Source organism: Rattus norvegicus, chromosome X (assembly GCF_021556685.1).
Source record: "Rattus norvegicus strain SHRSP/BbbUtx chromosome X, alternate assembly SHRSP_T2T, whole genome shotgun sequence".
In the NCBI taxonomy this organism is placed as follows: Eukaryota; Metazoa; Chordata; class Mammalia; order Rodentia; family Muridae; genus Rattus; species Rattus norvegicus.
In genome coordinates, this window is record NC_141554.1 from 19,743,166 (window position 1) to 19,769,731 (window position 26,566).

General features: G+C 39.7%; 1 pseudogene; it reads right to left on the reverse strand.

The window, feature by feature from the left end:
* Pcdha13-ps1 (protocadherin alpha 13, pseudogene 1) overlaps positions 1-16,211 on the reverse strand; it is a 29,043-nt pseudogene extending 12,832 nt beyond the window's left edge.
* Positions 16,212-26,566: the final 10,355 nt, after the last annotated feature.

The following is a 26,566-nucleotide window of genomic DNA, read 5'->3' on the forward strand; positions in this document are numbered from 1 at the left end:
GAATTGGGCTCCGATGATGCCATGTAGTCTTGGTTTCTGTTGCTTGGATTCCTGCATTTGCCTCTCGTCATCAGATTATCTCTAGTGTTACTTTGTTCTGCTATTTCTGACAGTGGCTAGACTGTCCTATAAGCCTGTGTGTCAGGGGTGCTGTAGACCTGTTTTCCTGTTTTCTTTCAGCCAGTTATGGGAACAGAGTGTTCTGCTTTCGGGCGTGTAGTTTTTCCTATCTACAAGTCTTCAGCTGTTCCTGTGGGCCTGTGTCTTGAGTTCACCAGGCAGGTCTCTTGGAGCAGAAAAGTTGGTCTTACCTGTGGTCCCGAGGCTCAAGTTTGCTTGTGGGGTGTTGCTTATGAGCTCTCCGTCGGGGCAGCAACCAGGAAGATCTATGCCGCCCTTTCCGGGAGCTTCCGTGTACCAGGGTTCCAGATGGCGTTTGGTGTTTTCCTCTGGAATCAGTAGTGTGTGCAGAGTGCAGTCTCTTCTGGTTTCCCAGGCGTGTCTGCCTCTCTGAAGGTTTAGCTCTCCCTCCCACGGGATTTGGGTGCAGAGAACTGTTTATCAGGTAGGTCCCTTCAGGTTCGGGCGGTGTCTCAGAACCCAGAGGCCGTATACAGTTTCCTCTTGGGCCAGGGATGTGGGCAGGGGTGGGCAGTGTTGATGGTCTGTTCTGCTCTGCAGTCTCAGGAGTGCCCACCTGTCCAGGCGATGAGGGCTCTCTCCCACGGGGTTTGGGAGCAGCGAGCTGCTGCGGGCAGGGATCCGCGGGTTTCCAACACATTCTTTTACATGTGTATATATTCAAGACATTTACTTGAGTCCCTCTGAAAGTTGAGCCTGGTATGGAGTCTTCCTTTGTGGTTCCACTATCCTTCTGGGAACATTTTGTTTTGCAATATTCTTAAATTCTATCTCCTTTGTTTTTCCATGATGGTTTTTCATTGTATTTCACCTACAAAGATATCTCTTTCTTTTTTCCATCACATCCGTTGGTTTATCTCTATGTGTTTGCATTTTCTAAGCATAAACACAAGGAATGGAAGGTTGTTCTATTTAGAGAATAATAAACTAAATTCTCCAAATTTTACCAACTTTGTGATTGTAGATTGAGCAGGCTTCTAAATGTGTAGTTTGAGTTTATTGTCCTCTCTCTTAATAAACTAGATACAGAGCAAATCCACAGGGATAGAAACTCATCAACTTTATATTAAACACGGTACTGCTAATCATCTAGCAATGTGCATAGTCCCCTTGCTCTTGATAACACAATCTTTAACTTTATCCCTACATAAGCTATCTCTACCTAAGCTAAAGACTACATAATCTAGCTTCTCCTGAAACTAGGTATGACTATGCGGGCAAATTCTGGCCAATGGGATACAATGGAAATTAGAGTTAACACTCAATTCTCAGGACTAGGTGCACGATTTCTAGTTTCTTGTCAGTTTCTGTGACATAAATAATGCAGGTATTTCTGTTTTTAAGCAACCATGTCACTGAATATAGTCTTGGAAAGAGATTTCCAGCAGCATACTATTACATGCTAGTCCTTCCATACAGACCACAGACACGGAAATGCCCTCAGTAGCATAAATAGTAAAAACAACTAAAATAATTTAAAGACATATCAAATGTTTATCCCATTTTTAGGATAAATGTGTTCCATGATGATTTTATAGAATTTAGTTTTGAAATGGCTTTATTTAATCCACTCACACAGGTCTTTGAACATGGAAAAAATGCTTCAGAGAGTTGATAAATGAAAATTCTGCATACCTCTAAGTGGAAAATTCATGCCGCATTCTTAGAAAGAATGCTCTTGCCTTCTACTTACATTGTTTCTGGAATGCAGAAGATAAAAAAAATTTCCCATTAACGAGTAAGTTTTTATTATTCAAAAGTTTATCCATTGAAGACTAAGACTAACACCTAGAAAATAATCTTCAAGATATGTACAAATTGTTTTAGAAAGCTGTAACATGTAGAGTGAGGGGAATGCTAGGGCTGTGGGGCCAGAGTGGGTGGGCGACTGGGTGGAAGAGCACCCTAGTGGAGGCAGGGGGAGGGGAGATGGAGTAGGTGGTTTTCTGGGAGGAATCCAGGAGAGGGGGTAGCATTTGAATGGTAAATAAACAAAATAACAAATAAAAAAGAAGATAAAATCTTAATGAGCATCTTTAACACAACAGAGAAGGAAACAGTCTAGCCAACAAGAGAGATGAAAACCAGATGACTTCTGTAACGTGTTGTCCTACATGTCTTTCTGCCTCCCAAACTAGGCTTGTCTGCGAGGAAAAAAAGAAATTGACTATCTTTCAAGAAATTATTTTCGTTTTTATTAAAAATAAATCAAAACATAATTATATCACCTCTACATTTCCTTACTGTCCCTCCAACCTAACTCATGCCCCTTTCCTCCAAAGTCTTCAATGCACCCTACTCTTTCTCAAAATGGTGCCCTCATTTTGATTATTGTTGTAACATATAATGTGTGTGTTTGTGTGTATGTGACATAAATTTTATTTGCAACATATAACATAAATATATAAATATAAGTTGCTAATTCTACTGAGTGTAGTTTGTGTGCATATGATTTTAGTGTTTACCAGTTTGAATTGGACAATCATTTAGGGAGCTCATCCCTAAGAAAAGCTAACCCCCACTCCCATAGTTCTTTGTCTATGAGTGGGACCCTGTGAGATTTCCTCCTTCCATGTTAACATGTCTATTGCTATTATCATTTTTCAAGTCTTGTTTAAGTGGCCATATTGTTGAGATATCATGGGTATAGCTTCCTTGTTTATAGGAGATCTTATTACAGCCAACTTCCTGGTCTTCTGACTCTACAAAACCTGCTGCTTCCTCCATAAGGTATACCCATAACCTTATATTTATTGTGCATAATTTTAGATAGTACATTTGAATAAGCCAACATTGAATTTGCCCTCAGAAGTGAGTCTGAATTAATACAAGAAATACTGAGTTATTTCTTTAGCACTTGTGAAATAAGCAAAAATACTGATATTCTCTGCACTGTAGATAAAACAGTAGCTCTAAGTTTTACCCTATAAACCAAACAGGCTTTGAACTTACTATCCTTTTGCCTCAGTCCTCTAAATAGCTAGAATTACAGGCATGTAGTACCAATGCCTATCAGGTCTTTCTCAGGGCTATTTTACATAATTTTTCTTGACCACCTTGCAAGGACCAGACCAGCACAAAGGCTCAGACAAAAGCTTTGCCTTCCCTCTAAAACTCACTGTTTTCAGTTCTTCAGGTTAGTCACTGTTACTCTTGGATGCACAGGAAAGAAAACTGGGGGGAAAGACAAGGACTGAGCACAAATGTTACTCAGTAAAAGAGCATGTTGACAAACCTAACACATGCCAGTGATGTGTTCAATCATTTATTCATTCTTAAAAGGACAAACTGTGGGCTTTATTTCCTTTCCCTCATTCCCTTATTTGTTAGCACAGACATGCTGGCGATGAGTCAACTATGACTCAGAAGATGAGCAAAATACCAGAGAAGATGGCAAAATTACAAGAACAAAGGAGTGCGGTTCTTCTAGTGATTTTTATGGGTCCAGGTACCTTTCTCTTTCTACCAGCAGCTTGAACCTTCTTGTGCAAGAGAAATAAATCTTCCTCAAACAGCTTTATCAATGTACATATGTTGATTCCTTACTAATTCCAGTAGTTTTAAATAAGATAACAATATCATTGCTAGAAAGTCTCTCCTTCAGAATTAAATCGATTGCAAGTAAGGAGTTTGTTGAAACATTTTATAGAACAGTGTGATTTTTTCCAGAAAAAAAATCTGTATCTTTTATGCAATCTCATATCTCTCCCCAAATACTGTTTTAGTTGTGGGAATTACAGTAAAATTATTATTTCACTTGTTGGAAAGCTGTTGTTGATATTCTATCTTTTCATTTCATTTTGGAAAGTTTCAACCAACTTGCCTTCTAGGTCACTGATTCTTTTCCTAGCCATGTCCAGTACAATGATGATCCCATCAAAGGTATGTTTTACTTTTGTTGAACTTACTTTTTAACTCCTATTATTTCTTTATTTTTGAAGAATTCCCACTCTCATCTGTTTTTACATGCTGTCTGTTTTAGATACTACAGTCCTTAATACATTAAATAGCTAGTTTTTGAAGATTTACTGATTTTAATTGTATGCATGTGCATGTTTTTCCTACATGAGTGCATATGTAACACACGTATGTGTGCCTGGTGCCCACAGAGGTCAGAACAGATCTCCCAAAACTAGAGTTGTTGGTAGTTGTGAGCCACTTGGAAGTAGTTGGAGTCCAACCCAGGACCTCAGGAAGAGCAACAACTACTCTACTGATCTCTCCAGTCACCTACTTAGAGTTACTTTAACTCTACTTTTCATAATTGCCACAATGGTTTCTAGGTTTAATTTCATTCTTTCCTTTTTTCTTTTGTCTTCCTTCTTCTTTTCTTTCTTCATTTCTTTCTTTTGTCCTTTTTTTTTAAACGCAGGTCTCTTAAAACCCAATCTGAATTGGAATCCTGTATACTTGATAACCTTAAACTTCTGATCCTCTTGCCTTTTCTCCTGAATGTCAAGATTACAAGATGGATATGATCCACCACATCAGGTTTATGCAATGCTGGGAAACAGACATGAAGCCTCACGCATTCTAAGTATGTATTCCACCCCTTTAGATACATTCCCAGTCCTGTACTATTATTTTGCTGACTTTTATTGATTCTTTGAGAATTTCATATCATTCGCCCTGCGTGCACTCATTTCTCAGTCTTTCCATGTCCATTTTCCAACCCTTTGTTGAACCCCACAAAAACTACAAGAATAAAAATTAAAATTAAAAAAATTAAAAAGCAAGTCCAATTTATGTTTCCTTTAGACTCACTGGAGCATGGCCACACTCTGAGTGACCTGGCTCTTAGATAGAACTGAGCCCTTCCTTCCCCTCCTGCAACCTTGCCAGAAGCCACCAATTGTAGAGAGCTAACTTCAGTATCTTCATCATGCTTCTAAAGAGTTCTCTTCAGTGGCTTCCTATTTAGACTGCTACTGTTGGGGATGGGAGGCGTGGGAATAAAGGTTGTCACAGAAGCTCTTTATGTCCTTGTTTCTCAACTGTGCAACTGAAGTCATCGATGTCACTATGAAGTTGGCTTCCTTGCTCTTTACAGTCAGTGGGAACGAGGGCTTCCACATGCTTCCTGGCAACAGAATACAGACCATGAACACAACCTCCAGCTGCAATAGGACCACAGACCCAGATAAGACCCTTGAAAGCAGCCTGGACCACAGACGTCACCATGACCTCGGGTCACAGTGTAGGCTATTCACATCAATTTGGCCCCCCATGGACATCAACATGTCACAGAAATCCACATGATCTTTTAGCAACATAGGGCACAGACATTAACACACACCCTGGCTGCTCTGGTAGACCACAGGTTTTAGCTGCCACTGAGGCCCATGTCTGAGCCCAAGACGCTACCACAGCCAGGGTCTGTACTGATTTTTATGTCTTTTAAAAATGGTTCAAAGTATCTATTTAAAGTCAAACACACTATATTAGCTAAAAGAAACATGGGCCTTTGTTATAAATCCCATGTTAATCTGGCTAGGAGTTGAGTTGTGTTTGATATTATCTATAACTGTGGGTATCAGAGCTTATGAAATCTTTTAAGGTATTTATTTACTTATTTAATGTTTGCAGTGCTCGGGATGAAACCTGGGGTTTCATGCATATGAGGTAAGTACACTATCGCTGAGTTATACACTAAGCCTTGCCTGTATTTATTTTTGCCTTCTAAGAAAATACAAGAGTTGGGCTGGAGAGATGGCTCAGCAGTTAAGAGTACTGGCTGGTCTTCCAGGGGTCCTAAGTTCAATTCCTAGCAACCACATGGTGGCTCACAACCACCTGTAATGGGATCTGAGGTCCTTCTGTATAATGTAGACATACACACAAATAGAAAAGTTATATAAATAAATACATTAATTTTAAAAAAGAAAATACAAGTGTCCTCACTAACATACCTTCTCAGAAGACACACTCTCTCTCTCTCTCTCTCTCTCTCTCTCTCTCTCTCTCTCTCTCTCTCTCTCTCTCTCTCCGTCCTAGTCTACAGCCAGCTTCCAGCAAGTTCTCAAAATCCCTATTTAAATGTTCTTCCCAGTGCATGGCCAGCTTGTTTCTGTTGCATATAAGCAAAGCTGGACTGTGACTCTCCAAGTCTCACAATATCACTTCCCCTAGCATCTCAGCTCTGTAATAGATCAAAGAAGATTGTGGGGCTTTTTTTTTCGGGTTGTATTTTCTTGTCATAAAGATGGGTCTGGAAACTTCCAAGATCTACACATGCCACATAAAAAAACTGGAAGTCCAAAAGCACTCAATGCTTGAATATTATGATTGCATGCCATTGAAACTTTCAATGAAAGTTGCAAAGGATTCTTTTATTTGAACCTTGGAATTTGCCAACAAATTCTTTACTCCTATTGGAGTAAAGTATGAACTTCTGATGTTTTAACAAGATTTTCATATAAATATCTGGATGATAGGGTGTGTCCTCTCAAGGCTTGCTACAGTCACTCTGCAATTTTTGGCATCCTTTTATGGATGCTGTATGAATCTGAGCCATATCTTTGGTTATATTCGTAGATTTGTAGTGAACTTAAGACAGATTTATGCTCCCCTGGAATCTGAATTTATTGCCATGGTGAAGTGGACAGGAACTAAAATGGTATCTACAGTTCAGTTCATAACTATACAGACCAATGGAATCTAGGAAGAAAAACACTATGGGGTAGTTTAAAAACAAACAAAAAACTTCTGTCTAACAAAGACTCCTATGGTATGGGGAATGGATCCACAGGGCAATGCCAAAGCTCCCAGAACAGTCTCACATACCAGAAATATAGACAGATTGGCATTGTGGACTCAGTAATGTGGTCTCAAGGTAGAGAAAAAACTCACTCTGAGATAGCTCAGTTCCTTAAGAGCGAGCAGTCTGTGTCACTTCAATTCACTGTTGATTTGTCTGACTTCACTGTTTGGGGCCCTTTGCTCAATACCCCCTCTGCAGTCCTATGGTTGTTAGCACTGCTGGCTTCCATTTGGTTGTGTAGCAAATGATCCAAATCCATTTCCACCCACGTGCTCCCTCTTGTACTGTGCGAGTTGGGTATTTCCACTAAAAAGAACCTGTCACTGTTAATTAGGGAGAAAGGCCTATGTGGTACCATGGAGGCTTAATAGACAAGAAAAATCCCCATGGGGGTTCTGTGAAACACTTTGGATGCATTGACAAGTTAATAAAAAGCCTGAGTCGGTGGCATTTTTTAACACACTAGCATGAGAAGTGTCACTGGAAAGGAAGCAACATTCAAAGGATAATTTGTTAAGCTGCATGAAGAGCAGTTTAAAGTTAAACTGCTTGTTTCATGGCTTCTGTGCTGGCTCATTCCTGAACAGCTGGTAAGGGAGTTAGATGTGTTCTTCAGATGTCATAACTTGATAATAGCGTCATTGTGGTATTTGAGAACATTATTGTTTGAGAAACGTCCTCATTCAGACCATAGGTTTAGAGTTCCCATTTTCCCCTCCTCTAATCGTACATTCATATAAAGGTAACTAGAAAGGGCAGAGGGAAGAAGATGATCTATGCTGCCACAAATGGAGAGATGCGTGCTCTGGATGTGGACAACCAGTCAGGAGAAGCACTGACAGTCACAGCTTTGAGAACTAGATTTGATGTTATTTGTTTTAGCTGTGTTAAGGAGCATTGGATGCGCGAAAAAGCTCTCAACACTCAACTACATCACCGTATGCCTGAGCTTTACCAGAGCTCTCTGTTGTTTGATAAACAAGGCACACGGAACCAAACAATTCAATTATGAATTGGTACTTTGTACCTTGGTATGTGACTAGGGAGAGGTGGGGGAAATTAACATCAAATAAAGGACAAGAACTCAGTGATACTAGAGTTAGCATGTCAACATGAAAAAAGAATTGAACCATATGAAATTCTAAGTGTCCTATGTTCACCCATATTTACAACTATGATCAATGACCTCTTATTAAATTTGATTTTTATTTTATGTGCCCGGGTATTTTGCCTGTCTATGAGCTGTGTATTTGTAGTGCCATTTGGAAGCCAGACTAAGGCCTCAGATACTCTGGAACTCCAGATGACTGTTAATTGTCTTATGGATGCTGGGAACTGTGTCCTCTGCAAACGCAACACGTATTCTTAATCACCAAACAATATGCCTCTCCATACCCTATGCCTGACACTATTTTTAAGACAGAGTCTCACTATGTAGTCCAGGCTGCCCTGAAATTCAAGCTATAGACAAGGCTGGTCTTGAACTTGCAACAACCCACTGGCCTTTGCCTTCCAAGTGCTAGGATGAAAAGTTACCAGTATCCCTGATATTTTTAATCATTTATTTTAACTGATTTAAGATAAGTTGAGCTGCGGACATTAATTACCCATCTATAAGAAGCAGACAGACTTTCTATAATCATGATTTGAATAATTATTCAAGAAACAGACAATATGATAGATTATAAGTAAAAGGTTCCAATTTTCCCCCTTTGTGTCTATAACTCAAATTTATTCCTTCTTCAAACAACCAGAGTCCCTTTGCTTCCTTTTAGCATTTGGGCTAGCCTTATAACTTGCTTTGCTCAAATAGCAAAGTATAAGCTATTATATTGTTTCAATTCTATTACAATGCCTAGATTACAAGAGATTTTGCATGACTAGGATGCCTTCCTGTAGATTACAAGAAATTCAACCTAGAATTCTGGGACCATGTTAAAAGACCAAGAATGTCTTAGACCAACCATCACCAGATAACTAGCCAGCTGACATCAATTGCATGATGTCAGCAGAGCCTAGAGCTACTAGCAAAACCCAGAAAACCCAGTCAACTAAGAGCTTTCTCAGAAGAATTTACAAATGGTAGTTACTAGAGGCATGATATTTTAGGATCAGATATATATATATATATATATATATATATATATATATATATATATATATATATGAATGATATTCAGTTACTGTTTTCTCTTGAACCTGTTGCCTAATTTCATCTGGAGCTTTCCTGATTTCTTTTCCTTTTCAGGTTTTAAGTATATGCAACAGGACTGTCTTTCACTATTCATATAAGCTGTGACAAGACTTACTGCTTCTTAATAGCACTAACTTTTTCCATGACTATAACATAAGCCCCAAATTTACTTTTAGTAACAGTTCCTCCTTTTCTTGAAATGTCAATTCCTTGGAGTCACTTCTATAACAGTCACTGTGCTATTAACCCCATTGCTCAACTTCCTTTCTGGTATCCCTTTACTAGAGTATCTAGAAACATAAAACCTGAATTTCTCTTTTGCAACAAGAGAGGTGATATGACATGGCTCTGTCAAAAGAGGTTAGGGAAACACCTGTGAAAGGCTCCCCTTCCTCTTAAGAGAAAGCCCTAGAATCCTCCTCCCTCCTTCCTTCTCAGAACTCAGCGGGAGGATGCCCTTGTCCAGGAGCTTGTAATGCAACAACAAATATCCAAGGCACATAACAAGGAGGAGGAGGAAGGATGACATAGTGATGTAACAATAATACATCACAGAGTTGCAACATGACCTAGATCCATCCCTTTTTCAGGATTTTTGTCATATGACAAAAACCAACTTTTATTTTTCAAATTTATTTTATTTATTTATTTATTTATTTATTTATTTATTTATTTATTTTTACACTCCAGATTTTATTCTTCTCCTGGTCTACCCCCTGACTGTTCCACATCCCATACCTCCTTGCCCCCATCCCGCCACCCGTCTCCACAAGGATGTCCTCACCTCACCCACCCCACCAGATCTCTAAACTTCCTGGGGCCTTCAGTCTCTTGAGGGTTAGGTGAGTCTTCTCTGACTGAACCCAGACCCAGGAGTCCTCTGCTATGTGTTGGAGGCCTCGTCTCAGCTGGTGTATGCTGCCTGGTTGGTGATCCAGTGTCTGAGAGATCTCGGGGGTCCAGGTTAATTGAGACTGCTGGTCCTCCTACAGGGTTGCCCTCCTCCTCAGCTTCCTCTAGCTTTTCCCTAATTCAACCAGAGGGTTCAGCAGCTTCTGTTCATTGGTTGGTGCACATATCTGCATCTGACTCTTTCAGCTGCTTGTTGGGTCTTTTGGAGGGCAGTCATGATAGGTCCTTTTGTGAGTGCCCCATAGCCTCAGTAATGGTGTCAGGTCTTGGGGCCTCCCCTTGAGCTGGATCCCACTTTGGGCCTGTCACTGGACCTCCTTTCCTCAGGCTCTTCTCCATTTTCATCCCTGCAGTTTTTTCAGACAGGAAGAATTATGGGTCAGAATTTGACTGTGGGATGGCAACCCCATCCCTCACTTGATGCCCTGTCTTTCAGCTAGAGATGGGTTCAATAAGTTACCTCTCTCCACTGTAGGGCATTTCATCTAGGCTACCTCCCCTTTCAGTCCTGAGGATCTCTCACTCCCCATGTCTCTGGTACATTCTAGAGGGTCCTCTCAACCTCCCCCCACCAGGTCTCCTGTGTCCATTCTTTCTGCTGGCCCTCAGGGCTTCAGTCCTTTTCCCCCCACCCAATACCAGATCATGTTCCTCCCTCCCCCACCCCCATCTCCTCTCCCTTCCCTGTCCCCCCCTCCCTCCCACTTTGTGGTTACTTTCTTCTCCCTCCCAAGTGTGACTGAGGCATCCTCTCTTGAGTCCTTAAACTTGTTAACCTTCTTAAGTCCTATGAGTTGTGTCCTGGGTATTCTGTACCTTTTTGTACCACTTATTAGTGAGTACATACCGTGCACGTCCTTTTGGATCTGAGTTACCTCAGTCAGGATGATATTTTCTAGTTCCATCCATTTGCCTGCAAAACTCAGGATGTCCTCATTCTTAATAGCTGAGTAGTATTCCATTGTGTAAATGAACCACATTTTCTGTATCCATTCTTCTGCCATGGGACATTTGGATTGTTTCCAGCTTCTGGCTATCACAAATAAGGCTGTTATGAACACAGTAGAATATGTGCCCCTGTGGCATGTGGGGCATCTTTTGGCTATATTCCCAAGAGTAGTATTGCTGGGTCCTCAGGTAGGTCTATCTCCAATTTTCTGAGGAATCTCCAAATTGATCTCCAGAGTAGTTGTATCAGTTTGCAATTCCACCAGCAATGGAGGAGTGTTCCTCTTTCTCCACATACTACCCAGCCTGTGTTGTCACCTGAGGGTTTGATCTTAGCCATTCTGACTGTTATAAGGTGGAATCTCGGGGTTATTTTAATTTGCATTTCTCTGATCACTAAGGACTTCTTTAGGTGCTTCTCAGCCATTCAAGATTCCTCTATTGTGAATTCTTGGTTTAGTTCTATACCCCATTGTTTGATTGGGTTGTTTGGTTTTTATGGTGGTTAGCTTCTTGAATTCTTTATATATTTTGGATATTAGCCCTCTATTGGATGTGGGGTTAGTGAAGATTTCTCATGAAGAAGTTTCATGACGTTCCATGTGTCAATGCTTGACCTTAGAGCATGAGCCATTGGAGTTCTGTTTAGGAAATTTCCCCCTATGCCAATAAGTTCAAGCTTCTTTCCAACCTTTTCTTCTATTAGATTCAGTGTGTCTGGTTTTATTTTGAGGTCCTTGATCCACTTGGACTTGAGATTTGTGCATGGTGACAAATATGGGACTATTTTCATTTTTATACATACAGACATCCAGTTAGACCAGCACCATTTACTGAAGATGCTTTCTTTTTTCCATTGTATATTTTTGGCTTCTTAAAGATCGAGTGTGCATACATGTGTGGCTTTATTTCTGGGTCTTCAATTTTATTCCATTGATCAACCAGTCTGTCTCTGTACCATACCATGCAGTTTTTAATCACTATTGCTCTGTAGTAGAGCTTGAGGTCAGGCATGGTGATTCCCCCAGCTGCTCTTTTATTGTTAAGAATTGTGCTCATATACATAAAGTATACATATATGTAAAATAAGTAAATAAATTTTAAAAAAAGAATTCCTTTTGCCAATCTGGGTTTTTTGCCTTTCCAGATGCATTTGAGATTGCTATTTCCATGTCTTTGAAGAATTGTGTGGGGATTTTGATGGTGACTGCACTGAATCTATAGATTGCCTTTGGTAGGATGGCCATTCTTATTATGTTAATTTTACCAATCCATGAGTATGGGAGATCTCTCCATTTTCTAAGGTCTTCTTTGATTTCTTTCTTGAGAGACTTGAAGTTCTTATCATAAAGATCGTTCACTCGTTTGGCTAGAGTTACCCTAAGATATTTTATCTGTGACTATTGTGAACAGAATTGTTTCCCTAATTTCTTTCTCAGCCAGTATATCGTTTATATAAAGGAAGGCTACTGAACTCTTATTTAAATCTATATGGCAAGGTTTTCTGCTGCCCATAGCTGGTCTGTCCAGCTGCAGTCACACATCTTCTTCCTGGAGTGGTCCTTTGGTTTTCACTATCTTTGGCCTTCAGTCCATCACACTGCATGGAAGCATTCCACACTGAAAAGCATCCACTCTCCACCTACCTCAATGCAGGAATCATGAGGCCTTTGTAGAGAAATCGTGCAAGTTTCAGTACTCACCACAACAAATTTACAATCTGGTGTTGCTTAGTTCTCAGGAACAAAACAAACCTATCTTTTCCCCTCCTGGCAGCCATTATGTTTATAACTCTTTGTAAATTATTTTATCTGTGTATTTCTGTGTCTAGAATATGTGGAAACGTGTGTGTGTGCGCGCGCGCGTGTGTGTGTGTCCCAATTTAAATCTTCATAACTACCATCCCTTACTTTAGAAAAATATGAAATATTCCCTCACTCTTGTAGATAGAATCTCGCTATGTTCCTCCTGGGCTCTAACAATTCTCCTGCTTTTCTGAGGACTTCAAGCATGTGCCACCATGTCAGGCTGAAGCAGCCGCACTCGTTCACACATGCTGGACCTTCTCATTGCTACATACACTCGCTCCTATTGCTACCCTTCTGTGCAGTTCTGCCTTCCTTACTCTGGTTACTATCCTGTCCTTCCTCCAAGATTCAGCCCATGCCAACATCCCCTCCTAACTCCTCCCATTTTTTAAAATCTAGAGTACAGAGAGAACATAGCAGGCCACCAAAATCAGGTACTGAAATGAATTTTTCAATAAGTTTATCATACGTTCAACTTTGTGCCAGTAAAGGTTAGTGTACTGAACAGTCACACTGAAATTCGTTTCAGACTCTGTAAATAGGTGACACAGGGTCAGATTTTATACTGCTTCTTCCTCCTGTTCCTCGTCAGGAAGGAGTCATAACATAATATGTTCCATCTGAAAATGAATGATTAATTTAATATGAACCTGAAATATAATCTCTGAAGGATGAACCTTAAATTTGCCTTTTACCGCCTAAGCATATGATACGGCTTGTGGGGTGACCCCTTCTTAGTTCACTTTGATTTATTATATCAACACTTTGATTTATTATATCAACAGTTGCATTCTTTCACTTTTGCAAAAACATCCTAAATTCAACCACATCTACATCAACTAACATATACAAAGGGAAGCTCCAATATATGACATAGAGTAAGCCAAAGTCTATTGAAATTTTCCCTATACAGTTTCCTTTTAAAATTATTTTAATATTTAACTCTCTGATACATATCATAGTAAAGAGATTATTTTCACATTAGCAGTCCCTTGGCAATAGGATCCTCAACTTGACCGCTACTTGAAGCTATAGACTAGGCATTGAGTTTGGAATTATGTTAATCAGACTTGGGACCAGAGCTATAAACTAAGAAATAATGCAGAGGGGGAAATTATTTCTTTTGTTCATAGCCCAAACAATTTCCTTCACTAGGTTCAGTATGGAGAGAGGGCATATTAAATCAAAACAGCTCACACCTCATTACCTGCTGTGAGTGAAAGAAAATAGTTTTCCTTCTGGGGTCTTTCCTCTTCCCCCTTTCCTTCACTTGGGCCATTGGTGGATGGGATAGGGTCACTCACATGCAAGACTAGTCTTCCTTCCTAAATCAATCTTGTCCTCAAAAGCCATCATGGCTAGATGTGCTCAAAGATGTTTCACTCAGTCCCTAGGCACTTTCAAGTCGCTCAAGATAAACTCTCTTTGAATGGTTAAGCAAATGCAAACAAATCTGCTGGTAGCATCAGAGATTTGTTGATGCAAGTAAAGACTTTCCACTGTTCTCTGGAGGAGCTGCCTTGCAATAAGATGGAAAATAATTGGTATTGTTTTCTGGGTGAGAGGGGAAGCATAGGTGTCAAATAATTTGTAGTATTGCCACTTCTGTGTTAACATAAACAGGATAGTCAAGAGTCCACATGTGTTAGGTTCAGTTTCTGGGTAAAGTGAAAGGTATAGGTTGATTGTGACAAGAATGTTTTAGAGCTAAAGGGCTGTAAAAATAAATGAGCATTTGAAAAGGCTACAAATTAGAGATGAGTTAATCAGTTAATCATCAGGTAACCCCATATTCCCCAAGAACCTCACTGGAGATGGAGACCAGTAGAAGCCTCACAGAAGGGCTATTTTTTTCCCCAAATCAGAAAGTCTTTACCTTTCCACATTTTATAGTGATTCCTAAAAAATAGCCAATAAAGGGCAATGAGTCTAAGAGAGGTGATCCCAGTGAAGAGCAACTATACCTGGCAATCTCAAGAGTCTAACTCCTCCATTACACCAAGAATTAATGGGGGATAAAAGTAGAGATCAGACTCATATTGCTATACTGGACAGAAAAGACCTCCTAAAGAACTTGTATTATTTTTCAAGTCCTCTCTATGTCTATGTGTGGAAGATCCTTGGTGACAAGCATTTCAGTAAACACACATCCCCAAATTTTATCTTACAATGGTTTATTTAGAAATCAGAAGTGTTTAAGCATGCTTCCTCAGCATGTGAGTCAGTATCTATTCATTATCTATGGAACTCAGGGCACAATGATGCTTGTTAGGATGGAAATCTACGAAGCCCATTAACATAAACTGAGGTCAATCGATGTATGCTTCTCTTTGATTATGCATTTTGAAACTAGTGCTACAGCCTGTATTATAGAAGCATATATGATTAAGGCTGGGCTTCCATTGTATGGAGACCATGACAGAAATGCTCATTTTGTTCAAATTCAGTCTTTTTATCCCCATCAAAAAAAGAGGGGAAAAGGCACTTTGTTTTAAAATTCAGTGTTTCTAAGTCCTCATCTGGCCTATGAATAAGTATTTTAAGTGTGCTTTGACTATGAAGAGGGTCATTAGCATATAAACTTGGACAGTAACTGATTTCCTCTCATAAAGCTGCAGATTTCTGATGAGCAGAATGATTCAACTTAATGAACCCATTTTATCCTTGTAAATACGTTGCTCCATCTCTTCCAAAAGACCAAAAATTGTCCTTCATGAGGCTTGGTGGAAGAATCACAAAAATTAAGTGCTGAGCGAGGCTAAATGGTTCTCCTTGCACCTGTTCTTTTTCCCAGAAGAGTACTGAACTGATTCATACAGCACACTTATTTTTTTTCAATTGGTTTGTGGTTCCATTCAGGATGATGTAGAACTATCATAGCCAAATGGGGTCAGCTTGTATAGTCTGAGTCAAAGCATTTCTTGCCACTCAAAATCAGACACTAAATAGAAAGGGGAGGTTTTTATTTCTTCAAAGGAAAAAATACTCTGAGTCTTGATATTCATTTAAAATATATAATGTATGTATGAGATAGAGCATATAATAGCTATAAGATATTTTAATTATAATTTAAAAAGCTTTTTTTACTTTTTATTTTTAGAAAAATTAGAAGCATGAGGGACAAAGATATACACAAATGATGATTTGGGTAAAGCTCTAAACCTTAGCTAAAGATATGCTTATTATTTTTATCATGTATTTATACTGTGTGAACATGCAGAATTTGCTGGAGGCAGAAATGTCCTTTCACCCCTTCCTACATGAACAAATACTAAGTCACAGTAAAATTTATGGCAGAGAAGAGGACAGGAAAGGATACAGATAGATGTCTCCTGAGACTCAAGGGAAAGGATCAACCTAGGTGGGAAACTTCTCTTCCTCCACCCCCCCTCCCCGCAACCCTCAGTGTCTACTTAACTTCTCTTACCTGATATGCCAAGCATGCCATCTTACGCTAGGCTTTGAACTCACCTGTCTCTGCTCCCTCATATCAAAACATAAAGTAAAGAGCCACAGAAGACATGAAGACAAATATAATAATAATAATAATAATAATAATAATAATAATAGAAGTTGACTAACACCTGCCTGACATGTTGACCTCAAAAGCATTTCATTTTCAATCATCAAACATTCTTGCCCTTACTCCTTTCCTCTAAACCATTGTTTCAGTTATTTTATTTCTTTGATTTCGTTTGGATCTTGATCTAAATATCCTATATAGTTTTTTGTTCACCACTATTCATACAGCTTTGAACACCAATGTCTCCCCTAAAGATGCTTTAAAAGTTTCATTATAAGCAAGGAGTCTCAACCCTGACTGCATATATAATCACTCATTCAGGGAAGATAATAATAAAAATAAACTACTGATAGAGAATCTTAGGAACTAGGATTTCGAATAGCTCTTAAATAGTTATTGTATTTTATGTGTGGGTGTTTAGCCCCCATGTTTGTCTGTGGACCATGTGTATGCTGATGCCACTAGAGGCAAAAAAATAAAAGTGTCTCTGTTCCCCTGGTAGCGGAAACAGTCTGTTATGAAGTAAGGTACATTTGGGTACTAGGAACCTGTGTCCTTGGCTAGAGAATCAAGTGCTCTTAAACACTGAGCCATCTCTTCATCCCTAGAATAGACCTGCAAAAAAACTCTCCTGACTCCAGTTTACAGTCAAGGTTACAATCTTTTTCTTCTCAGTACCCCAAAGACTAATTCTGCAGCACAGCAATACTCATTGTCAGGGCATTTCTCCTCCCACACTGCCATTAGTGATTAGCCATTTAGAAATGGAAGAAAACCCATCTCAGCATAGCTTCTTCCTGTTCCATGTATATCCTCTACTTCCTTCTCCATTGTTCAGTCATGCTCTCCTTAAGTCAGGCAATTTAGAAATTGGTGTTCTGCTCTTGATAATTGGTTTGAGTATTAGAAAAATTGCATGACTTTGCAACTCTTCTATAATAATGATTATGCGCAGTGGAAAAACCTCATTCTGTCATATTGGGACCAGATATTTGAAAGGTGTGGAGGTATTGTTGTGCCAGGAAGCATTTGTAAACCCCTAGAGACCACCAAGGAGCCAACTTGAATGTAATCACATTAGGGTCTCTTTATTACAAACTGAAGTCTGGGCTTACTCAAGGCCGACCCACAGGACGGTTTGGTGAAGCAGCCCTGAACTCTCATCAGGACAAGGTTTTATAGAAAATAGAAGCAAGTGAGGGGGTGTCCAGCCTGGCAAGCATCTAACTGAATGTCTATTGTCAGCCCACAGGTGGGTGCTCTGAAGCAAGACAGTGAACAATTGCAAGTGGTCGGAAAGTACATCTGAAACAGTCAACTAATCTTTGATTGACTGTTGCTAGGAAGTAACTAGGGAGTGACTCTGGCCAAGAACAAGCCGTGGGATCCTTCCTGGTACTTGAATGCAACTTGGGTTCTGCTGCAGGTCAAGTTCTCAGGCTTCCTTTTTCTTTTAAGATAGAGGCTGGTTCCAAGCTGGAGTAGGTTTGGCCTCTCAGTGATACTCTGCAAGGCTTGAGTACAGTAGCCAATACCCAAAGAGCAGGAGGATTATAGAATCTGACAACCTGAGCCATAACCTGTAGGGAAATAATAGAATTTAAAACTGGAAAAATATCAATATTGACATAATATGTGATAGTCTACTAAATTAATAACTGCTAGTTGAAGACAAAAAAGGCGACCCATCTCCTCTTGGTCATTGGGTCAATGTTCAGTACTGTTAAAATAACTGCCAGTGAGGCTGGAGACATGGCTCCATGGTTGAAAAGTATTGGTTGGTTTTCCAGAGGACTTAAGTTCAATTCCAGAACCTACTTGGCAGCTCACAATCACTTCTACTTGCAATCCAGGTCATCCAATGCCATCTTTTAACCTCTTCTGGCATGAGATATGCATGCAAAGGTATATGTGTTCACAGACCTACATGTAGGCAAAATATCCACACACATCAGTTCTTTGTAAAAAGAAATCACTGTCAGTATTAATGATAATCTTTTAAGGTCTATATTGTAAGCTCATGTCTGGTACTTGTATTCCTGCAAAGGAGCTAGGGATGAAGCAACCTGTTTTTCTAATTAGCAGCAACTGAATTCTCTTGCTGCCTCGGCTGCCTTGAGCAAAAGGACTATCAATCTAACAGCCAGCTGGACTACCCTTATGCCAGTATCAATCATCTTGAACACTCCAAGGACTCTTTGAGACAAATATGCAAAAGACTGCAGTTGATTTGCTGGGCCTCTGAAGGCACAGCTCCAGCCAGGGTTATTAGAAGCTCTTCCTACCAGAGTGCTTGCTATGGGTCTATAGTGAACTCTAGATGACCCTGCTGTTTCTAGCTTGTCCAGAGAGGGAGCATTTCCTCCAGGGTTCTAGTAGAGAAACAGTTTTGTTTTGTTTTCGTACTAAGTGTATTTTTATTGAAAATAAAATTTTCTCATAAAATATATTCTGTATTCTGAACACAGTTTCCCCTGCATCATCTCCTGCTAGATTCTCTCCACCTCCCCAATCAAATTCTATGCTGTTGCTCTCTATTAGGAAACAAACATGCAAATAAAACACACTAGAATTTTAAAACAAGAAGCACACATACACACACCATGAAAACACAAAATCAGAAATCATAATATACAAGCAAAGGACCAATAAGACTTTTAAATGCCCAAAGTAATGTGAGACCAAAAAAATAAATAAATAAACCCTCTAAAACTTACCATTGAGCTTAGTGTTCTATCTATCAACTGCTGGGTATGGGCACGGGGCTTAGCAGAGGGATTGTTATGGCTGTTAAGTGGCAAGGCTATGATCGGTCCAAAACTCAAACCTCAATGACCCAGATTAGTTCACAAGGCAAGGCTGTGATCAGCTGAAACAAGTAAACTGTTGTTAGCCCAAACAGATAGCCATTACTGGTTTAAATGGTCCTTCCCTGGACATATAAGCACATTATTCACACTCAGAATGATCTAGGAGACACACGTCTATGCTACATTTGCTGGTGTTGGCCCCATAAAGGCGTCTGTAGGGTGATCATCTTTTCTCTACCACTTTCAGTAGTAAGAAGGAGCCAACAAAAGAAAGAAAGAAATGCTAGAAGTAGCAGAGAATGCTGATGGTTATAGGCATTGCCAATAATGTCTGGGTTTTGGCTACTTAGCAACAGAAGAGGGTACATGTGGCCTGCTCCTGCCTCCCAATCCCTCTCACACTGTACTCCCTAATATCACCGCTTTCCTCCAGCACTCAGGTTTGCTTTTTCTCTTATTTTCCTTTTTTTGTGGTGGCAGTAGGGCACAAGAATAGGGAAGGATCTCGTGTAATCCAGTATATTCTCTAACTCTATAGTTCTACATGGCTGATGAGAACCTTGAACTCATGGTCTACCTGCTTCCACCTCCCAAATGCTGGGGTTACTAGTGTGTGCCACCACTCCCAGTTGATGCAGACTACAATGCATGCTAAGGAATTACTGATCAACTGGACTATATCACCATCCCCAGGCATTCAGTTTTCCAGCCTATTTCCCAGATTCTGAACATCTAGTCTGTTGGTAACTGGTGCTTGGCAATTAAAAAACCTTTACCTGTGGATCACGTACCTGCTAGGAATCCCATCAGCACATGAGTATCCACCAGTCCCCAGACAATCCCACCAAGTTAATGGGCACCTGTGCTGAGGCGATGCCCGCCACTTCTGGGTGCCCAGTTTCTGAGCAGCTTGACAGGTGTCTCAGTTCACACCTTAACTCATCATCTCTTTTCATGACAGGAGCAGCTATCCCAAGCTCTCCTCCTAGTGGCCACTGCATAGGGGAATACATCAGTCCCCAGCTGCCTCACAACTGTAGTCAACTCAACAGTGTTTGAGTGGCCAGGACAAGAGGAAGCAAAAGTAGAAAGACCAGAGAGATGATTTTTTAAGGTGTATGGAGACAGAGAAGAAAAGCATCAGGCCCAGTTGCCAGAAGAGTTCCACAAAAGCAGACAAGATTTCAGGGTCAATGCTCTCAGATAGATAGATACATAGATAGATAGATAGATAGATAGATAGATAGATAGATAGATAGATAGATGGATGGATGGATGGATGGATAGATAGATAGATAGATAGATAGATAGATAGATAGATAGATAGATAGATAGAGATGGATAGATGGATAGATGGATGGATAGATAGATAGATAGATAGATAGATAGATAGATAGATAGATAGATAGATAGATAGATAGATAGATAGATAGGCAGGCAGACAGACAGGCAGACAGATAGATAGGCAGATAGACAGACAGATACAAAATAGATAGACAAGCATACAGCCAGATAGGGAACTAAAATAGTCAAATTAAACTGCTTGTTCTGCCTAAATAAAGTTGACCCCTTGGCCAACTGAGTGGTGACAGTTTAAGGATATCACTCAAATATAGGATGTTTTTATTTCTTTTTATTGTTACAGTTTTGTTATTTAAAGCATATTTTAAATTAAATGTATTTTCATTGTATTCTTCCCTTCCCCAAAGCCCTTCCAAATCCTCTCTTCCTTCCTACCCACAAAACTTTAAATTCTTTCCTAAAAAAATCCAATGTAACAACAAAAACCCTAAACCTAGAAAACAAACTACAATACACCCCAAGTTATTTAAATTGTACCTTGTATCTTGATAAATGAACCCATGTTCTCAAAGATAAAGAGTCCCACTTGGGCATGGTAGATCACATTGGTGTTCCAGGTCTTTGGGAGCTGAGGTAGGGAGATTAACATGAGTCTGGAGCAAACCTGGAATGTACTCTGAGTTCCAGGCCGGCTGCTATTACACTATAACACCCTATCTCAAAAACCCCAGATCATTGGTTATCATGCCGGTGGGATTATTGTTGTGGTTCTTGGGCTTTATAGCTGGGTAGCACCTCCCAACACCATGAGAAGTTACCACAGTGGTTACTCCAAGTCCTCGAACTGAAGGATGTGCTGTCTTTAGGTTGTGGCAGGCAACGAAGAGCAATGGTAATAGAATTACTTGGGGGTCTCCTGGAACATCTGACCAACAACCTGAAGGCTAATATCCCTTACCTATTCCCTAGTCCATGATTTCTGGTACAGGCATTATTCCATCATTTAGGTTAATAAATCAGGTTAATTACATATGTAATATATTCATATATGTACATATTTATGTATATAGTATATACATATATAAGAAAGCTCATAAAAATGATAGATTTCTCTATTACTTTTTCAAACATCCGCAGTGTTATTTATTCATTCTCTTTCCCTCTTTGTTACCTTCCCTTACCCTCCAGAGAGGTCATAGGCCTTAAAACAGAATACACTACTGCCATGTTATTAAAGTAGTGTGCTTTCTAACTGCCTTGAAAGTATTTAACCTTATAGCCATGGATAAGTGCTGTTTTCTCTCTCATAAGAGAAGTTAGTTTTGTAGCAGAGGTAGCCTATTAGAGAGAACAATAGCTGGTCAAAATGCAGAGACTGCGAGACTGTGAAGTTGCCCAGTCTCAAATGGGACATCTCTAACATAGTTCCTGCACCCACAACTCAGAGAACATCAGGGAAGAGAAGGTGAAAACATCGTAACAGCCTGAAGACTGTTCTGAATAGGGCAGAGTTGATGTACTCCTGAATTCTGAGTGACAATGTTGATTGCATAAGACCTGCAAGGATCACACCAGTCAACAGGTCAATATGGATGGAGAAACTTTTCACAAGGTCCCAGCATAGTCGGGTAGCTATCAGTTAGCAGGTCTCAAAATGTGGTTTGTGACCCCCTTGGCAAACCTCCATCTCCAAAAATATAGAAAAATTACAGTTATGAAATAGCAACGAAAGTAATTTCATGGTTGGATCGCCACAACATGCAGAACTGTATTAAAGGGCCTCAGCATTAGGAAGGCTGAGAAGCACAGCTACAAGTAGTCACTAGCTGCTGAGGCGGGGAGAATTATCTTAGGAGCAATGACCAATGCTAAGTGGTCAGCCCTGACCACATGCAAATAAAAACGAAGCTTATTAGTTTATTGTGTAAACATCAAATATAATCATAGAAGAGGTCATGAGCTAAAGAGGGGATGATATGGAAGAGTTATAAGGAGAAAGGAAGGGAAAGAAACGAGGTAAACACAGTGTACAAATGTATGAAATGCTCTGAGAAATTTAAAACAAAAAATATGTCTAGTCTTGAGGCAAAATGAATATTTTTTGTATTTTGCATGGGAATATGTACATGTTTATAGTTTGACAATGAAAGGCTACAAAACAAATGCCTTACCTACCACTATATTGAAAATGTTTATAAAAATAAAGCTGGTTAAATTCTCTAGCAAGATAATCTAGTTCGCACAACTTTTAGTACTTCAAAAATATGTTTTCTTTTGTTGTATCCATAGTTCTACATGTCAAATAAAATCTGATGATCATGCTGATCAAATCTTTATTTTTTTCTGATGTATTTTGGCTTGCTTGTTTTGTTACCTGTTAAGATTAGGTCACTAAAAACATCTCATACTAGAACTGGTGAGATGGCTCATCAGGTAAAATTACTTGACACTACCCTTGTTTTAGCTCTGGAACCCACGTGGTGGAAAGAGAACTAACACCCTCAAGTTGTCCTCTGATTTTCACACGTACACTATGACATGAATACAAGTTCAAGTAATCAAGAAGTATTTCTTGTTGGCTCTTATTTTTAAAAGCTTATTAAGAAATTCATAATATGCAAAATTATTCCCCCAAAAGACTCATAATACTGTGAATTTATCAATTTTGGTTTTTGATTCTATTACTTTCTACTTCTCGTAATTTGAAGCACATTACGTACCAAAAATTTGAGGCTATTACTTCCACCTAATGAACTGAAACATTATTACAAAACCCGTCTCTTTTCCTGTAGTTGTTTTTTGTTTATTTCTAGTTTTGTCCTACAGTGTAGTCAGAGTTTTGGTTTCTTTAAAAACACAGAAATGTTATGTGAATGTTTTTGTTTAATCCTGAGTGTGGGGTCTGGAGTTGCTTCAGATTGTCCACAGCAGCTGACTGTATTTCTCATGCTCTGGCAGGGACATGACTTTGCCAACTGAACTTGTTTGTTTGGACTTCTGGGGACTCTTGAGGGTATAAAACTGCCAAAGCCCCCAAGAGGCTGCTACTATTGCTGTTGCTGCATTGCCCCACCCCCCTACACACACACACACACACACACACACACACACACACACACTGCTGTTTTTTCTGTTGTTGCTGTTGCTGGGTTGCTAGGATGTTGATTTGCTGAGTCGCTGGGTTGCTGGAGTCCTGGTTGGAGATAATTTGACAATTAAGATTGAATTTATTGAGCCCAAGTGAGGGATGGGGTTGCTATCCCACAGTCAAATTCTGACCCATAATTCTTCCTGTCTGAAAAAACTGCAGGGATGAAAATGGAGAAGAGCCTGAGGAAAGGAGGTCCAGTGACAGGCCCAAAGTGGGTTCCAGCTCAAGGGGAGGCCCCAAGACCTGACACCATTACTGAGGCTATGGGGCACTCACAAAAAGGGACCTATCATGACTGCCCTCCAAAAGACCCAGCAAGCAGCTGAAAGAGTCAGATGCAGATATGTGCATCAGCCAATGGACAGCAGCTGCTGACCCCTCTGGTTGAATTAGGGGAAAACTGGAGGAAGCTGAGGAGAAGGGCAACCCAGTAGGAGAGTAGGAGGACCAGCAGTCTCAATTAACCTGGACCCCTGAGATCTCTCAGACATTCGACCACCAACCAGGCAGCATACATCAGGCTGAGGTGAGGCCTCCAACACATATACAGCAGAGGACTCCTGAGTCTAGGTTCAGTCAGAGAAGATGCACCTAACCCTCAAGACACTGGAGGCCCCAGGCAGTTTAGAGGTCTGGTGGGGTGGGTAGAGTGGGAACATCCTCATGGAGACTTGGAGGAGGTGGCAGGGGGTGGTCAGGAGGTATGGGATGTGGAATTGATGGAGGGGGGCGGACCAGGAGGGGAATAAAATCTGGAGTATAAAAATAAATAAATAAATTAAAAAATATTGCACTTGCCCCAAGGTACAAGGGACATGGCCCTAATTAATAGGAAGTAGCCTAATGAGATCTATGCTGCCTTTCTCCTCTAACCTTCTTTCTCTCCCACCCAATATGTGGAGTTGGAAGGGATAAGAGTGGAGTAAAGAGGTACATAGAAGAACCAAATAAAGTAGCTAAAAGTGCGGTTATACTGCAGCTTTAAATAAATGGAGTGGTTTATCTTTTTGTGGCTTTCATTTTAATTTTTCTGCAGCCTTGATTTTTAGTGTGTGTGTGTGTGTGTGTGTGTGTGACTTTTATAAATTACATATATCTGGATAGCTTTTGTTCTGCCCTTGGTCATGTAAGTGGAACATATGACCTGTGTGTATTTATTATTATTATAATACTTGAGATTAGACACCCACCTATTATTTCCCCATGTATTATGCTTCCTATGCTCCTCCCCACCTGTGTTTGGGGCTTTTTCTCAGTTGGGTATTTTTAACATTATATTTGCATACTTTGTTATTGAGGTAGCTAGACACTTATTTCCCACTGGTGATTATCCTGCCTAAAATACCTTTATCTAATCATGGTTGAATATTGTATGGTAGTTTTGTCCATTTCCTGGATAAAGAAAAAGGTATTCAATAATTTAATTCAATGTATCTGTGTATCAACTTCTAAGCTCTATTTTTCTGTGTTTTAGTTTAGTATACACTATAAACTCATATTTTATAAGGTATTTGTTTATATAAAGATTTACCCCTTCTTCTTTCGCTGCTCAGTTTTTATGTAGCTCAAATTTCTACTTAGGATCATTTGGCTTTTGACAAGAGCATAAATTTTGGTGTTCCTTGAAGAGTATTCTTGCTTATAATTGATGTTCTCCATGTTTTCTTACATACAATTTTTATTTAATATTTATTTTAAGGATATGTTTGCTAGATCAATATTCTAAGTTTCTGCGTTTCGAAGGAGTTTTTGAAATCCAATACGTGGTTTGTGTGGGAAGTCAAACAGTCTTCACGTTTCAATCTTCAAAGGATTCAAAGGTAATTGAAGTAGCTTGTTTTGAGTGCATGCTTTTATGATTTTTCATTTCCTTTTATTTTTCCTTTACTATAATGTGCAAATATATGTTTTATTTTAGTCATTTCATTTGGGGTTCTTAGGGGTTTTGGGGGATCATTAATACAGATTAATTTATACTATACTTTTTGTCTCTAACCAGTCTGCACTACTCTCTATTTTAGAATAATTATCTATGTTTGCTCTCTCTCTCTCTCCCTCTCCTTCTCCCTCTCCCTCCCTCCCTCTCTCTCTCTCTCTCTCTCTCTCTCTCTCTCTCTCTCTCTCTCTCTCTCTCTCTCTGTTACTTGAGATTGAACTTAGTGAAGTGTACATGCTAGGCAAGCTATACATTGTTGAGCCCTTGACTTGTATGATTTTAGTAGCTCTGTGACAGCTAATCTTGGTTGTTAACTTGACTACATATAGAATCAACTAAAACCCAAGCAGCTGGACATACCTATGAGAGGTTTTCTTGACTGGATCACTTGACATGAGAAGACTCACCATGCTACATTTTTTTACACTTGAGATAAGGATTTCCGCCTTAAATCTTCTGGAACCCACATCTTCTGGTGGCAACTCACATAGAGGACATGGAAAAGACAGGTTTTATTTTCAGCAATCCAGTTCCACTCTCACGGGCAAGCTTTTCTCTCCTGCTTCAGGGTATTCCTCTGCTTGTATTAGAACTTACTTCTTCCAAGAACATCTCGGTGCAGACTGCAGAGCAGCTAAGACTTCCAGTCTAATGAAATGAACAACTGCAGAATAACTCTTCTTTAGGACAGAAGACAGCCATTGTTGCACTACCTCCTATAAACAACTTGTATTAATCCCAAATGCATAATTTTCTGGTTACTTTTGTTGAAAACCACTTGAATTTGTTACATTCCCTGACAAAGTTCACTATTCCTATGTCCTATTATTTCTGTTCCTTTGGAGAACCCTGACTAATCCAAGGACGTGGACCCTCAGAATAAAGTCTAAAATTGGTTTGTTCATATATTATATATGGTTTTGGTTTCCTTGAGATAATATTAACTAAGTAGCTCAGGCTGTACTAGAACACATTATATAGCCCAGGCTGTTCTCAAATTCATGACAATTCCTTTGCTTCGGTCTCCCTATTGCTGGTATTACACACATTAGCCATTCTGACCACTATTCTTTTTTTTAAA